Raw genomic sequence first — 14,471 nt, 5'->3', positions numbered from 1 at the left:
AACTTTTTAAAAAGCGTGATCTAAAGAATATACAGAACTTGGCACTCAACATTGTTGTAAAGAATACATAAAATATTTAAGAAAATTGACCATGTGGATGGCTCTAAATAATGTCCACAAATTTCAACGAATTTTCTCCAATCATCATACATTTAAGTTAGAAATCATTAATAAAAAGACAACCAAAAAATCTCCCATGCTCTGAGAAATAAAACACACATATTCATGCACTCACATGCTCTAAATAATGCATGGGTCAAAGAAGTAATTGTAATGAAAATTTAAAAATACTTAAGGATAAGAGTACTCGACTGTTACTTAGAGGGAAAATTAATACTTAAATAAATGCTTCTACTAGAAAAAAGAAAGACTGAAAATTAATGTGTTCAGCATCTTGTTTAAAAATAAGAATAGAATAAACTCAAAGAAAGTAGAAGGAAAAAAGATCAGGAATATCAGAAATTTAAAACATGCAATATGAAAGATGCACAAGGTCAAAGGTTATCTCTTTGAAACAACTAATAAAACCAACAAAATGTTGGCAAGAATAGTCAAGAAAGAAGGAGAAAAGGCACAAATAAACACTATTAATGATGATAAAGGATAGATAATAAGAAAATATGAACAAATGTATACCCTTGAGTAAAAAATTAGACAAAATTCACAATTTCTATGAAGATATTCACTATAAAATTAACTCAAGAAAAACTAGAAATCCAGAATAGTCTTATAACTACTGAAAGATTCAGTAATTAAAAATTTTACCATGAGGAAAATGCCAGACCTAGCCAGTTTTGTAGGTGAGTTCTAAAGATAATTTGCAGTAGAAATTAACACAACATTGTAAAGCAATTATACTCCAATTAAAAAGAAAAAAGGTCACATCTAAAAAAAAAAATAAAGATAACTTGAATCTCACATGATCTCTTTTAAGGGAACAGAAAGAACACAGAATGCTATCTAATTCATTTTAAAAAGCAGATATATTTTTCATTCTAAAATGAGAAAATAAAAATACAAGAAGGATCATTAAGAGACCAGTAACTCATGGACATAGATGTAAAAATCATTAGTGAACAGCCTTCAGCAATATTTAAAACATATCATGACCAAGTTAGGTTTATCCCAGGAATGAAGGGTTGGTTCAAAATTAGAATATTAACTACATTAATTAACCCACCACACTAACATGTTAAGAAAGAGAAATAAAATAATTATTTTGTATAACAATAAATGCTAAAAAAGCATTCTATCCAATTCAATATTTATCTATGGTAAACAGTATTAATAAACCAGAAATGTAAGGGAATATCCTTAAACTAATTATGACTAATTATTAATCACTAAAAGCCTTTTCTCTGAAAATCAGGACCAAGACAATGATACTTGCCAACCTAAGTTTTATTCAGTGTTGTACTGGAGGTTCCAGTAAGCTTTATAAATAAGAAAAAATAAATGTATAAGGATTAAGAAGAAACAAAACTGTCAGTAATGAAAGTTGACATGATTTCTCCATAGAAAACTCCAGAATAATCTGCAGAGAAATGACTGAAATAAAGATTGCTGAGAAATGTTTCTGGACAAAGGAGCAATATACAAATATACATACATACACACATACGTATACACACATATATACCTGTATCTCTATATATTTATACATGTACTCTATATACTTGCAATAAAAAGAAAATGTAACTTTAAAAGATACTATTACCATAACAAATAAGTACACATAACTAAAAGATGTACAAGATTTCATGGAGAACATTTTGAAACTCTGCTGAAAAATATAAAAGAAGATCCAAATAAATAGGCATAAACCAAACTAAGACATGAAGATCCAATATTGCCAAGAAGTCAATTTTCCCGAACTTTGTAAGTGGATCCCACGCAGTTCCAAACAAAATTACAGAGTTTTTCATGAAGCTGACTGTATAAAATGTCAGCTTCATGAAATGTCCATTTTTCATGGACAAGGTGATTCTAAAATGATGGCAGCACAAAGCTTAAGGACAGCCAATACATTTTTAAAGAAGGACAAAGCAAGCATAGAAGAGGTCATAGAAGTCAGTAGGAGACATTAACACCCTAGTAAAAAAACAGGCAAAGCATATGAACAGTTCACAAAAGAAGATTTTCACGTGGCTGGTGAACATATAAAGACATGTCCAATTTCAAATGGAGCAATAATGAGATACTCTTTTTCCACCTATCGAACTGGCAAAGATGATAAAAAAAAAAAAGACTAATCCTTATTTGAGTGCTGGTATGTTGAGGTAAGCATTCTCATGGAAAGTGCTAACGGCGTGTGTGAATTGGTTCAATTTTTCTGGAAAGCAAGCTTTCAACATAATAGGTTCATAAAGAAACTTAAGCATTTTATATACTTTGAACCATTAATTCCACCTCTTGAAATCTATCTATAGAAAATAATGGAGGTAAATCCAAAGAATTATTCATAGCAGTGTTCATGGCAAAGACAAACAAGGTATGAAACGATTTATATAAAGATTCTAATGCATTAAAATATTGGATGGAAACTTACTGAAAACTGAGAGTAAGTTTAAGGGTGATTTTTATTGTCTTTTTTTTTTTTTTCTTTACACTTTTCTTAAAATTTCAAATTTCTTTCAAAATTTTCTTTTTAAAAAAACATGATAAAATCGGGACTTGGAAACCTTTAAAAACATATTTTGTTACTCTGCATCCTTACAAATGGTTTTCATCATTGAAATAGAGAAAAAAATAAAAGCAAGCATCCTCTTTAGGCAGATAAATTATGTTAACTGGATTTATAGTATATTCTCTTCATGTTTCAAGAAGTAAGCTTAAAATACACTTAGTAATCAGCCAAGTAAAATATTTTGGCCATAAAATTGTCAAGGAACTCAAATGCATAATTACCTAAAGCACATAAATACAATACATATAAAAACATATGCTAGACGTTTATAATTACACTGAATGCATTATAATTATTCAGTATCTCTTGTATAATTTCCCTGAAGTAAACAGATGAAAGGTTTTCCATGTGTCCCTAAAGGGCAACAATGGAAGATAAAGGGAGTGAAGAAGTTTTTAAAAATTTCGAAGATGCTGAATAATAGGTGAAGCCCATTGAGGACATAAAGCTACTTTTCTTTCAGAAGAAGTTGGAAAAGTCAGCATGTTCTCTTTCTTTTCAGAGACAGGACAGGTCAAAAAGGCTATGGCCTCTGATTCAAGATTATTTTGGTCTGAATAAGACATGTAACAATAATGTGGATTTATATAATATAAAATGTGAAAGAAATTAATTCCAAACTTTTAATCCATATATTTCCTTATTATTCACAGATCCTTACAAACAGGGACAGTGGGGATTAGAGACAGACTGGAACTCTGATCACAGACACCTTTCAGACACGGTGAGGACTTTATACAAAAATGTACTAATGTCACTACTGCACTCTCTCCACTTGGCCTTCCCAGTGTTTTGGAGATGAGGTGGGAGTTAGAAGTGAGAGTGGGAAGAGGTTGAAACGGGGAAAAGAGAGGAGGAAAAAAGAGGAAGGGCACATCAGGACAGAAACTCCCTCATTCAGAAATCCTGAATAAACTCAAAACTGGCAAGAGGGGGCCAAAGAACTGCCCGCGGGTCCCAAGTGATGGCCCTCTACACACCAGTGACCGCCAGGCTTCAGTTCTCAGGCAGCTGGTCAGGGCTGCCCACTGGAGAACATTCCATCCATGGAGGTACATCAACCAAAAAACATCCCATCCATGGAGAAGCATGAACCAAAAAACATCCCGTCCATGGAGATGTGTCAACCAAACTGGGAGTCCAACATCACCAAGGTGACAGCTCGACTAATGATACAGAGACTCTAGGAAGTGCTTGGTCTTCGGAACTGACCCACTCGCTTCAAGGGAGGTGAGTGGTTCGCTCAAGGGTCTAGGGTTAGGGTCTCAGAGAGACTCTTCAGTGACGTGACAGGTCAAAGACTTGGGATCCAGTCTTCTCATGGCCAATCCACTGTCCTTTCTACTTCCCAGCACTGTTCTTTGAAAAAGAATAATTGCCTTTTCAACTGGTTATTTTTTGCATCATTTAGTCGAAGCTGAGACGTGTTATCTTGGTCCTGCCTGGAGGTCAGAGATCCAGTTCACAAGGTTGTTACCATTGTGTTGAATCACCTCATTGAAAAAAGATGCAACCTCTTCCAGAATGTCTTCCAGAGAGGATCTCTGAGAAAACTTTCAGCTTTCACACACAACTCGCGTCTACACTTCCTCTTCTCCCTCCCTCTACTGGGTTGGCTGGCAGTCGTGCAGCAATCCAGGGAGACAGCCTATGGGATCTATGCCTCTCAAGAGCAGCAGCTTGATTTTAGCTTATACGTGGTCCTAGTGGGTTTCCGACGAGCCAGGCTGGCTGATATTCGCAGAATAATTTCCCTGCATTTCTTGACAAGGAAAAGCCAGAGCAGGAGCAATGTCGGAGTGACCGCGCTCTTGGAGCTGAGATGCTGAGCAAGTTTAAGGGGCAGCATCTGCTGATACTGAGATGCTGAAACAAACCAGAGTTGGCGCTGTCAGCGGGGCCCCTGGGGCTGGCTCTGTCCTCTGCCAAAGGACAGAACACTTCAAAGCAGATAGAACTGCACAGAGTAAAACAACGCTCCTGCCATGAAATCACAAGTCAAATCAATAAAACCCAAGGTTAACTTCTGTAGGTCTGTGTTTCGTGGTGTTCCATGAAGAAGTTATGTGGTGTAGTGGAAAACAACGTGGCCTTTGGAGTCAACAGGTTATAGAGTAAATCCCACCACTCCAAAGTGGGATGACCTTGGGCAAATGACTTACATTCTGAGTCATTCCCTCATCTGTAAAATGGGTATGATAACAGTGTAGGAGCATTGTGGTTAGAAATATCTATGTGTGTGTCTCTCTCTATCTGTGTGTGTATCTTTGTAGAGTGCTACCACATTAGGGTTAGGGCTAGACCAATGTAGGTCTAACCATCAACATCATCATCATCATTCTAGGAACCAAGCAAGATTTCATGAAAAATCCACCCCTCAAAACCTTGCTCCCCCTGAAAATACGTTCATGATAACACGAATTACCTTTATGAGCTTTGAATCTGTGTATGATGACATACAGTTTCTCTCTTGCAACAGTCACGTTTTGAAATGCATTGAAGTCACTAGATATTTCTACATTATTTCTATTAGGGATTAAAAAAGAAATGAAAGCAAATATGGGATAAAAATATTTATCCTAATTTTTTTAAACATATGGTTGGCATTCAGTGAGTAAAAATGATCAGATGGAACCATGCCATTCTTCCCATTTTTCAGTGACGGGTATTGGTTAGGTTCAAGTCGGTCAGCACAGTTTTTCCTGGTTGGACATTGCTAATCCACTTGCTCCTACGTGATGATGTGTACCATTCTGAGTGTGTATTTGTAATTAGTTCTATCCATCTTTAATTTCATCTCCCCTTCTAGGGGTGTATGTGTTGAAATACACAGAAATCAATTCAACAAATGTAAAGTAACATATTTAGCAGTGTTTCTCAAATATGTATTGGATAATCAATTAATATACACTTTACCATATTATCAGTTAATACATTGCCCACGGTATTATTATTGCCCACTATGTTATTCTAATGCAGAGCTATGAGACCGTGGACGGCCTGGTGTCTGGTAACATCCATGTTGGGTCTGAAGGGAGCTGGCAGGTGAAGGAGGAGCTGGGAGTCACTCCGGGCAGAAACCACGAAGTGGAGCACAGCCCAGAGACAGCGAGGTGCTGAGGGTGTGAAAGGTGCAGGGGCGGACCCACAGGAGCTGGGCCCTGAGGCACGTGGCGGGAAGCTGCCGTGGTTACAGCGACAGTCTGGAGCAGGCCCAGGGCCGCGTCCCGGAGGACTGAGCACTCCCTGCTAAGGAGGGGCCTCATTTTGCAAAGAATCCAGAGCAGATGTTTTAGCATCACATGTGATAATATCTGTGTTTCCCAAAGAAAACTGGTTGCAGAGTGGAGGGTAGATGTGAAGGGGGAGAGTAAATGTCGGGGAGAGTTACAAGGGGGTGGGCAAGAGATGAGGGCGGCCGGTGGGCTGGGAGAGGAAGGGATGGAATTGGAAACGGCGGGAGGGGAGGCGGATAGGACTTGGGAGGTGCTGAGGGGAGGTCGGGGGGAGGGGCAATACCAGTGTGCTGCAGCCAGCTGGACCAGGTTAGCAGCCGGTGACAGCATCCAGCTGATACCAGAGACACACGAGGTCGGCAGGTGTGGGATACAGGCATCCCCACAGTCCCTTCTGGGCCAGGTCCTGTGACTAATGGCATCCGACACTAAAAGCATGTTAACAAGTGCGGAAAGCGCCTAACTCCTCCCGGGGGAGATAAAGACAGTTCTAATGACCAGCTTCAAAATGGAAACCAGACGGTAAACTAGAACTACTCCAAACAAACTGGAAAAGGTCCACCACCATGAACTCAAATCAGAGGGAGGAACAGAGAGTCGTGGGAAATAACAATTTTTAACTAAATTTTGCAAAGTTTTCTGAGTCCAGGATATTATCAGGGGTGTAGGCAAAAGGAAACTGGATTAAAAAAATCAGCTAGGGCTTCCCTGGTGGCGCAGTGGTTGAGCGTCAGCTTGCCAATGCAGGGGACGTGGGTTCGAGCCCTGCTCTGGGAAGATCCCACATGCCGCGGAGCAACTAGATCCGTGAGCCACAACTACTGAGCTCTGCGCGTCTGGAGCCTGTGCTCCGCAACAACAGAGGCCGAGATAGAGAGAGGCCCACGCACTGCGATGAAGAGCGGCCCCCGCTTGCCGCAACTAGAGAAAGCCCTTGCACAGAAACGAAGACCCAACACAGCTAAAAATAAATAAAAAATAAAAATAAAGGAATTCCTTAAAAAAAAAAAAAAAATCAGCTAACACATAAGAGGTCCTGAAAGCAAGCATGACAAAATGGACCACGCGACAAATAAAAGACACTTCTATATTCGTAGTTTAGTGAAAAATCTACCGAGTATTCACAGTAAAAATCAACCGTCTCTGTTGCGTTATTTAAAATACGCAGAGATTTTCATCTACTAAGAAAGTGTTCATGAACACATACACTTGACTTGCCCCAAACAGCTTGAAGCAGCCTCAAAATTTCACATAGAAGTTTTTATCATTTTCTCATGGACCTGGCTCAGCATCACCGTAATAATTAAAGGAAAAAAAAATGTCAAAACTTACTTGGCTGCGGAAGCCATTGGAGGCGCAGCTGTTGTGATTCTTAATGTATTTGCAGAGCTTGCCAAGGCTCCCCCATGTCCCCATCCTTGGCTTTCAATGGTTTTGTTTTGTTTATTTTGTGTCCTGTGGGACAGAAAATAACCTGCACTGATTGTGGCAATTGATGGACTCAGCTGGTGCCTCAGAATATGAAGCGGGAACTGAAAAGCACATCTGAAGAGTGTGCGGGCTGGAGGTGAGCGGAAGGGGGTCCCTCCACGCTGGACCACCCACGAGCACGGGCCAGCTGTGTTGGCAATGGTTCCAGCAGGTAAGAACACAAAGCACCTCTCATGCCACCTGCCTCGGCCTCTGTTTTCAAAACCCAGCAAAGGGGCCGCTGGGCACTATTCTTAGAATTTTTCTAGAGGTACCTGCCCACTAGCCCCGCACGGGGAGGGACCAGGCACAGGGCGCCCTTCTCCCCAGCGGCACTGCCGCCCACCTGGGGATGCTGGCCTGTCTTCCCAGCTGTCTAAGGGCATCTCATCAGGAATTAGAACTGCAGCCTCCATGGGGAGGAGGTGATTTTTCAGGGAGTGGTTTTCTCTATTTAGTTTTCACTGGCTTCCCTGAGGTGGGGGGCAAGTAAATTAAACAAACAAACAAACAAACAAACAAAAAACAAACCGAAATGAAACTCAGATTTGGAGGGCAAGTGAGACTTTCTTTTGCTAAGACGATTCCTTCTTAGCTCACCACACTTTGTCAAATACAGACAAAGCCATCCAATATAACATTGTGCTTACATTGAACAAAAACAGTTGTTTTACTTAGAAAGCAGGGGGAAGGATGAGAGGGGAAAATATACAATCCATACATTTTAATAAGATCTACAAGGAGCTACTAGGAGTTAGACATGTTTAAAAAAACTCCAGGTTCCTTGGAAAAACGCATAGGTTGTACTTAAGCCTGAAGATCTTGGCATAAAGCCTCCAATTCCCCAATTTAAACTGAGCTAAAAACCAGTCTCCATGTTCAATTATAAAATTAATCATCCGTGTCTGTGCCCTAGAGAAACACACAGGATAAAAGTAGGTGGGGTCAGGATAATGCTTTTCTAAATAATTTTAGACATATATGTACACACACACATAGTTTTTTGACAAGTAGCTGCCACGAGTTACTTAGGTTTATATATTTCAGATCTAGTAACTGGAAAATAAATGTTTGTGCCCCAGAGCAATATTAATTATTAGCTAATAAAATAGTACCATCAGTGTTTTTCAGGAGGTCCTATGTGGGAGTAGTTTTAAATTGCTGTCCTTCCTTTATCTTAATTTTACAACGATAGCAACATACACTCTTTCAGAACTGCACAACTATTTTCCTACTTCAGGTTAATGTTTTTCTGCTTGGATCCCGGAAGACAATTAGGATCAGTTCAAAAATCCAGGACCAAAGAAGACCTTTTGGGGATGACAGAGGGGCAGGAATTCACTCTCCAACTGTGCAGGGTCACCCCTGAGGCTGGGACCCTCTCCATCGCACTCAGGTAGCAGGGAGCAGCTCCCACATCTAGGGCAGGGCCTACTGGCTCAGGGCAGAGCTGGAGAATCTTCCTTTTCATTCCAGGTGATAAAGGCCCAGGAGTCTGCAGGGGCGGCTGCTCAGGCCTCCACTGTTTCCTGAGTGCAGCTGTCTCCTTTCTCCACTTCTGGTAAACCCACGGATCTTCTCCAAGGGCTGAGCACAGACTGATCTTTGCTTTTTGGAAGAAAGAATCAGCTCCTCTTTTGTAGCAATGTAAACAAACTTGCCCTTTCCGCTGGGTCTTTCTCCTGAGATTCCCAAACCAGTCTCTGCTGACAACATGCCATTTTCTGTTCAATTCAGCCTGTTTACTTTTTTATTGTGATTCATGTCTGAGTTTCTTCTGAATCAAATTATTGCATTTCCCTGGTGAGAGATGCCATATGACGATCTTGTTAGAACAAAAAACAAAAACAAACAAAAAAAAGTCTGCACTCAGTGCTGCTGTCTTATCCCTAGCATGTTTTCCCTCTGGTTTGGACACACTTCTGTCGGCTACTTGAGCAGTAAGGAACCCTTCCAGGGTTAAGGCCAGCTTTCAGACATCTCTGTCTTGGAAAAGATAAAGACGAATTTGTTGAAACAGTGTCAACAGAGAGAAAGTCACCATTTCAAAAGTATTTTACAGTCTAAGTGGCTGGTGTTTCCCAACGTACATGGATTGAAGAAAACCGACTGATTGGGTGATTGTGCTGAGTCACGGAGGCAACCTGAGGCTTTCCTGATGGTTTCCCCCAAGAAATGCTTCCGAATTGAAGTAATTCATCGCTTCAACAAATCTGGAAGCCAAGCACGGCATTGCAATTTTTTGCATGGGGAGAAAGGGATGTAGTTCATACTACTCTTTTCCAGTAAATACATTTTCCATCTCCCCTTTACTTTTTGGGTGTGGATTATTATCTTTCAAGCAGTTCCTGTGTGCTGCGTACAACAGCATTTAAAAATTAAGCTGTTTGTATTAACAGATCTCCCTCCAGGTGCAGGAATGAGACGCATGCGTTACCTGAATTCTTCTTCTCTTCCCACGGTGGCCAGAATGATGTCTAAGCTTCTGGGTGGGACACACGTGGTCCTTCACGACAGCGCCCTGACTGCCCACGTTCTCTTGCTTCCGTGTCAACCTGGAATCCCACTCTTTTGCCTTCCCCTGGCCGACTCCAACACATCCTTCAAGGAAAAAGTCATCCTTGCCCAGACTTGCACCCCAAGCCTTCAAAGTACTAACGCAAATCTCTCTTGTGAGGTTTCATGAGAGGTGCTAAAACCACCCCATGACTGCTTCCTCCTGCAGAGGGAGACTCCTGAGGGCAGGACACTCGGTGTCCTCCATGTCCCCAGCACCCAGACGTGTCACATTCACCCCACGTGCTTGGTATTCTCCAGTGAAACTAACAAGCGCAGCTTAAGGTAAGCTTTGCCCCAAATCCGACCTTGCAAAGACACTCATAGAACCATTGTTTAAAAGATAGTATTCTGTGGTCTGTAGCTACGCCAATCCTTAGGACTTTTCTAACTTAGATATGAAAATACTGTTTCAACAATAAAAGTTGACAGCATATGCTTTTAAATATTAACTGAGTTTCATATACGCAGTGAGTAGTTTTTAGTATAAGTATGTCCCACGCACTATTTGGGACATACTTATACTAAAGAATTATTCTGTTTATCTGAAGTTCAGGTTTAACTGAGCAAACTATATTTTATCTGGTAAACTGTAAAAAAGAAAAAAAGAATAAGTTACAGGGATGTAATATTCAGCACAGGGAATACAGTCAATAATATTATAATAACTTTGACGGGTAATCTATAAAAATATCAAATCACCATGTTGTACACCTGAAACCAATATAGTATTGTTAAGTCAACTATACGCCAATATTTTAAAAAAGAAAAAAATATTTAACTTATTTTCTCAGTTCTCAAACTCTTTGTCCACAGAGTCAAACCTACCTATCTATTTAAGTTACTTTTTAATGGCAAGTTTTGATGATACACGGTAAGTGAACTATCTATCCAGAGTGTGAACACAGGAGAGGTACTGAAATTGTAACTGACACAGTTTCCCTGTAAAGACCACGGGGTGAATGCCCTGCCTTGGATCCTATTGTAAATTAGTCCTTTCCTCTTTTATTAGCTAAAGCTGCCACTGAATATCAGATTCAGTTCTAGTACTTATGATGCATTAAGTGAGTCAAGCCTCACAATACTCTTATGAGGTTGATACTACAGTTATCCCATTTTACAGATGGGGAAACTGAGGCCCAGGAGGTTAGACAGCTTGGCCCAGGCTGAGCTGGAATACCCACAGTCTGGTACCAGAGCCTCTTCCCAAACCACGGCCTCTTACCGTCTGATCCTCGAGCTTCACACGACACCAGGCAGCCACACACTCCTGACTTTTGGTGCGGGTTTGAGGGAAGGATGCAGACTTCACAGCAAGATTCAAAGAGGTGCGTTTGGTTAGAGTTCTACAAGCCAAATTGGGCTTTAAAACATAACTGCTTAAGGATGTTTCCAGATTCACACTGGAATAAAAATCCCCTGGGATTTTTCTCTAAGGAAAGTCGAGCAGGATAACGGCAGCTGGGGTTTGCCGCTGCCCCATTAATCCCCATAAGCTTGGCTGTGCCTCCAGGGAAGATGTGGGCATGTAATTCAGCCATGTGCAGGCAAGGATGGCGAGGGAGAGGGAGGACTTCGGGATGTAGCTGAGAAACTGAGCAGGTGTTCCCTTCTCCCTGCGGCCACTCTACAAATTTACCCTTGTGCCAGCATCACTTCTCATGTCCCGTTTACTCTGTCCCACCACGGTCCTCCCGCCCACATCCGCACCCTGCCCCCAGGAGGGGGGTACTTAATAACCTGAAAATTACTGAGTGCTAGGATTATTCCTAACAGAACTTTCCATCTCATATTTCTCCCAATAGCACGTTCCTATTTGTTCCTGCTTTCCTCTCTAGTATTTGCTCTTTTTTCTTTTTTTTCCTTCCTTCTTTTAAAAAAAGCTGATAATGATTTTGGCATTGAAAAGTTTTTACTCCCCCCCTCCTCAGTTTTATTGAGATATAACTGACATATAACATTGTATAACTTTAGGGTGTATAATGTGATGATTGGATACCTGTATATGTTAGTTTTAAATAGTTGTCTCTGGGGTGTGGAGAAAAGGGAGCCCTCCTACACTGTTGGTGTGAATGTTAAGTTGGTGCAGCCACTATGGAAAACAGTATAGAGGTTCCTCAAAAAGCTAAAAATAAGAGTTGCCACATGATCCAGCAATCCAACTCCTGGGCATATATCCAGACAAAACTATAATTTGAAAAGATACATGCACCCCTATGTTCAAGGCAGCATTATTTACAATAGCTAAGACATGGAAACAACCTAAATGTCCATCGACAGATGAATGGATAAGATGTGGTACATATATACAATGGAATACTACTCAGCCATAAAAAATAATGAAATAATGCTATTTGCAGAACATGGATGCAACTAGAGATTATCATACTAAGTGAAGTAAGTCAGGTAGAGAAAGACAAATACCATATGATATCACTTATATGTGGAATCTAAAATAAGACACAAATGAATGTATCTATGAAACAGAAACAGACTCACAGACAGAGAGAACAGACTTGTGGTTGCCAAGGGGGAGGGGAGATGGGGGAGTGAAGGAATAGGAGTTTGGGATTAGCAGAGGCAAACTGTTATATATAGAATGGATAAACAACAAGGTCCTACTGTATAGCACAGGGAACTATATTCAATATCCTGTGATAAACCATAATGGAAAAGAATATGAAAAAATATGAATATATATGTATAACTGAATAACTTTGCTGTACAGCAGAAATTAACACAACATTGTAAATCAACTATACTTCAATAAAATAAATTAAAAAAAGAAACAGTCTTCTCTGACCCACTGAAAAGCTAGCATGGGAAAAAGAGTTTTTTGAACTGTAATTAATACAACATTTTATTGCAGAGTATAACAACTCTTAATCATCAATTATAACACACTTAAGATGAGTATACACTGTTTCAGTTTGCACTTATAAATCATATTTCTTCAGGAGATGTGAATCGGAACTGATTTTCTGCATACTTTCAAATACGCATCATCTATGGTGTGTTATTGGAAGTCCTAAGGTAGGTACTTTAAAATAGTCCATGCAAAATTGAACTCAGGTTATTTTATGAATTGTTATTTGAGCCTATAACTAATCGCTTTGACATTAACATGTTTAATAAACATTAGAGCAATACTGCATTCAGAAGATTGGATAGAACTAAAGACACCGTCTGTATTCATTAGGCTTATATTTTCTCAATAATCTAATTTTGTCTTTCATAAGATATTAATGCTTTTGGAAGTCTTGTTCTTAATCCTATTAATTCCTAAGCCAGCCTTTTAAAGTGCAGGAGGAAATATGCAAAGGCAGTCAGTTTCACTGAATTATGAATTAAATCACTAAAGGCATACCTAAGAATTTCAGGATGGCTAAAATGCAGAACTTCATCTGGAAATATTTTCTGGACTTAAATCAAACCCTTGGGCCCTGGTTTGTGTTTGTTTTCTTGGCTTTGGAGTCTCTTGAACTGTGGTCGTTGGTAATACGTGAGGACACACGTGTCAGCAGAGCAAAGTGTGTCTGTGTATTTGCCTGCGTTGAACAAAGACCTGGCCTTCAAAGAAGCAGAGCAGTGGTGGGGCTCTGACTGCTGTAATGAGCCTTGGACAATTAAGCTAAACCCAAGATAATGAAGCATCTGGGGCATAAAACTCAGGCATCATGAGGGCCCCCCAAGAGGAGAAAGAAGCAGAGTTTGAACGTCGAAGGATAGGGAGGTGGTAGAAACTGATTTTAAAAATACTCTAATTCCAGACAAGATGTTTTACAAGTAGGAGCTAGTCAGGTAGATGCAGTACCAGAAACACGTTCTTAGATTTAAGCCATGTGGCTTTCTAATCCTATTTTTACTCTAAGCATGCTGCTACTTTATCTTCACCAATGATTGTGAATTAATTTTACTTAATAAGGTAACAGAGAAATCCAAGCTCCTTCCTTCTCCCCCCTCACCACACACACACACACACTCAGTGAAGGTGTGCTCTTTTGAACCAGACTCTTCAAATCAATTAATTCTCTTCAGTTCGGGAAAGACTTTCCAACAGAATTAGGCTGAGGACAGAGGCTGTGAAAGGGGTGAGTCCTACATTTATATATGGTGCCAGAGTATATATCGCTGTTCCTGGAAAGGCCCCCAAGGGCTGCCTGCACTGGATCCCAGGACAGCGACCTGCTCCCTGGGCTGGCGGGACGGTGACAGCTGTCACTGCCGTGACACTAGCCGGTCCCTCTACTGCCATCTCATCTCCATGCAAGACGTTGCTGGTTGGCCTACAACTGTTCTAGGTGGACAGCTTCTTCCTGAGATAACCCTCAAAATTATTGGGATTTAACATCAGACTTTATTATAGGAAAAGCCAGGAAAGGTGACGAGGAATGGGGAAGAGAGCCTGGCAGGCCTCTGTTTTCATGGCGTATTTATGAAGAATAAAGAAAAAGGTGAAGAAGTATTTCTCCTCTTTTCATTTAAGGTAGGACATCCCCCCGGTGGCTAAGTCTCACCGCTGG

General features: G+C 40.4%; 1 protein-coding gene across 7 annotated transcripts in view; it reads right to left on the bottom strand.

Moving 5' to 3' along the window:
• PTPRM (protein tyrosine phosphatase receptor type M) overlaps nucleotides 1–14,471 on the bottom strand; it is a 742,498-nt gene that overhangs the window by 128,044 nt on the left and 599,983 nt on the right. The gene's annotated exons all lie outside the window — the stretch shown is intronic.

Source organism: Balaenoptera borealis (genome assembly GCF_965194805.1).
Source record: "Balaenoptera borealis genome assembly, chromosome: 14".
Taxonomy (NCBI): Eukaryota; Metazoa; Chordata; class Mammalia; order Artiodactyla; family Balaenopteridae; genus Balaenoptera; species Balaenoptera borealis.
Note: the sequence above shows the minus strand (reverse complement) of the source record. Positions and strands in the feature narration are given on the sequence as shown.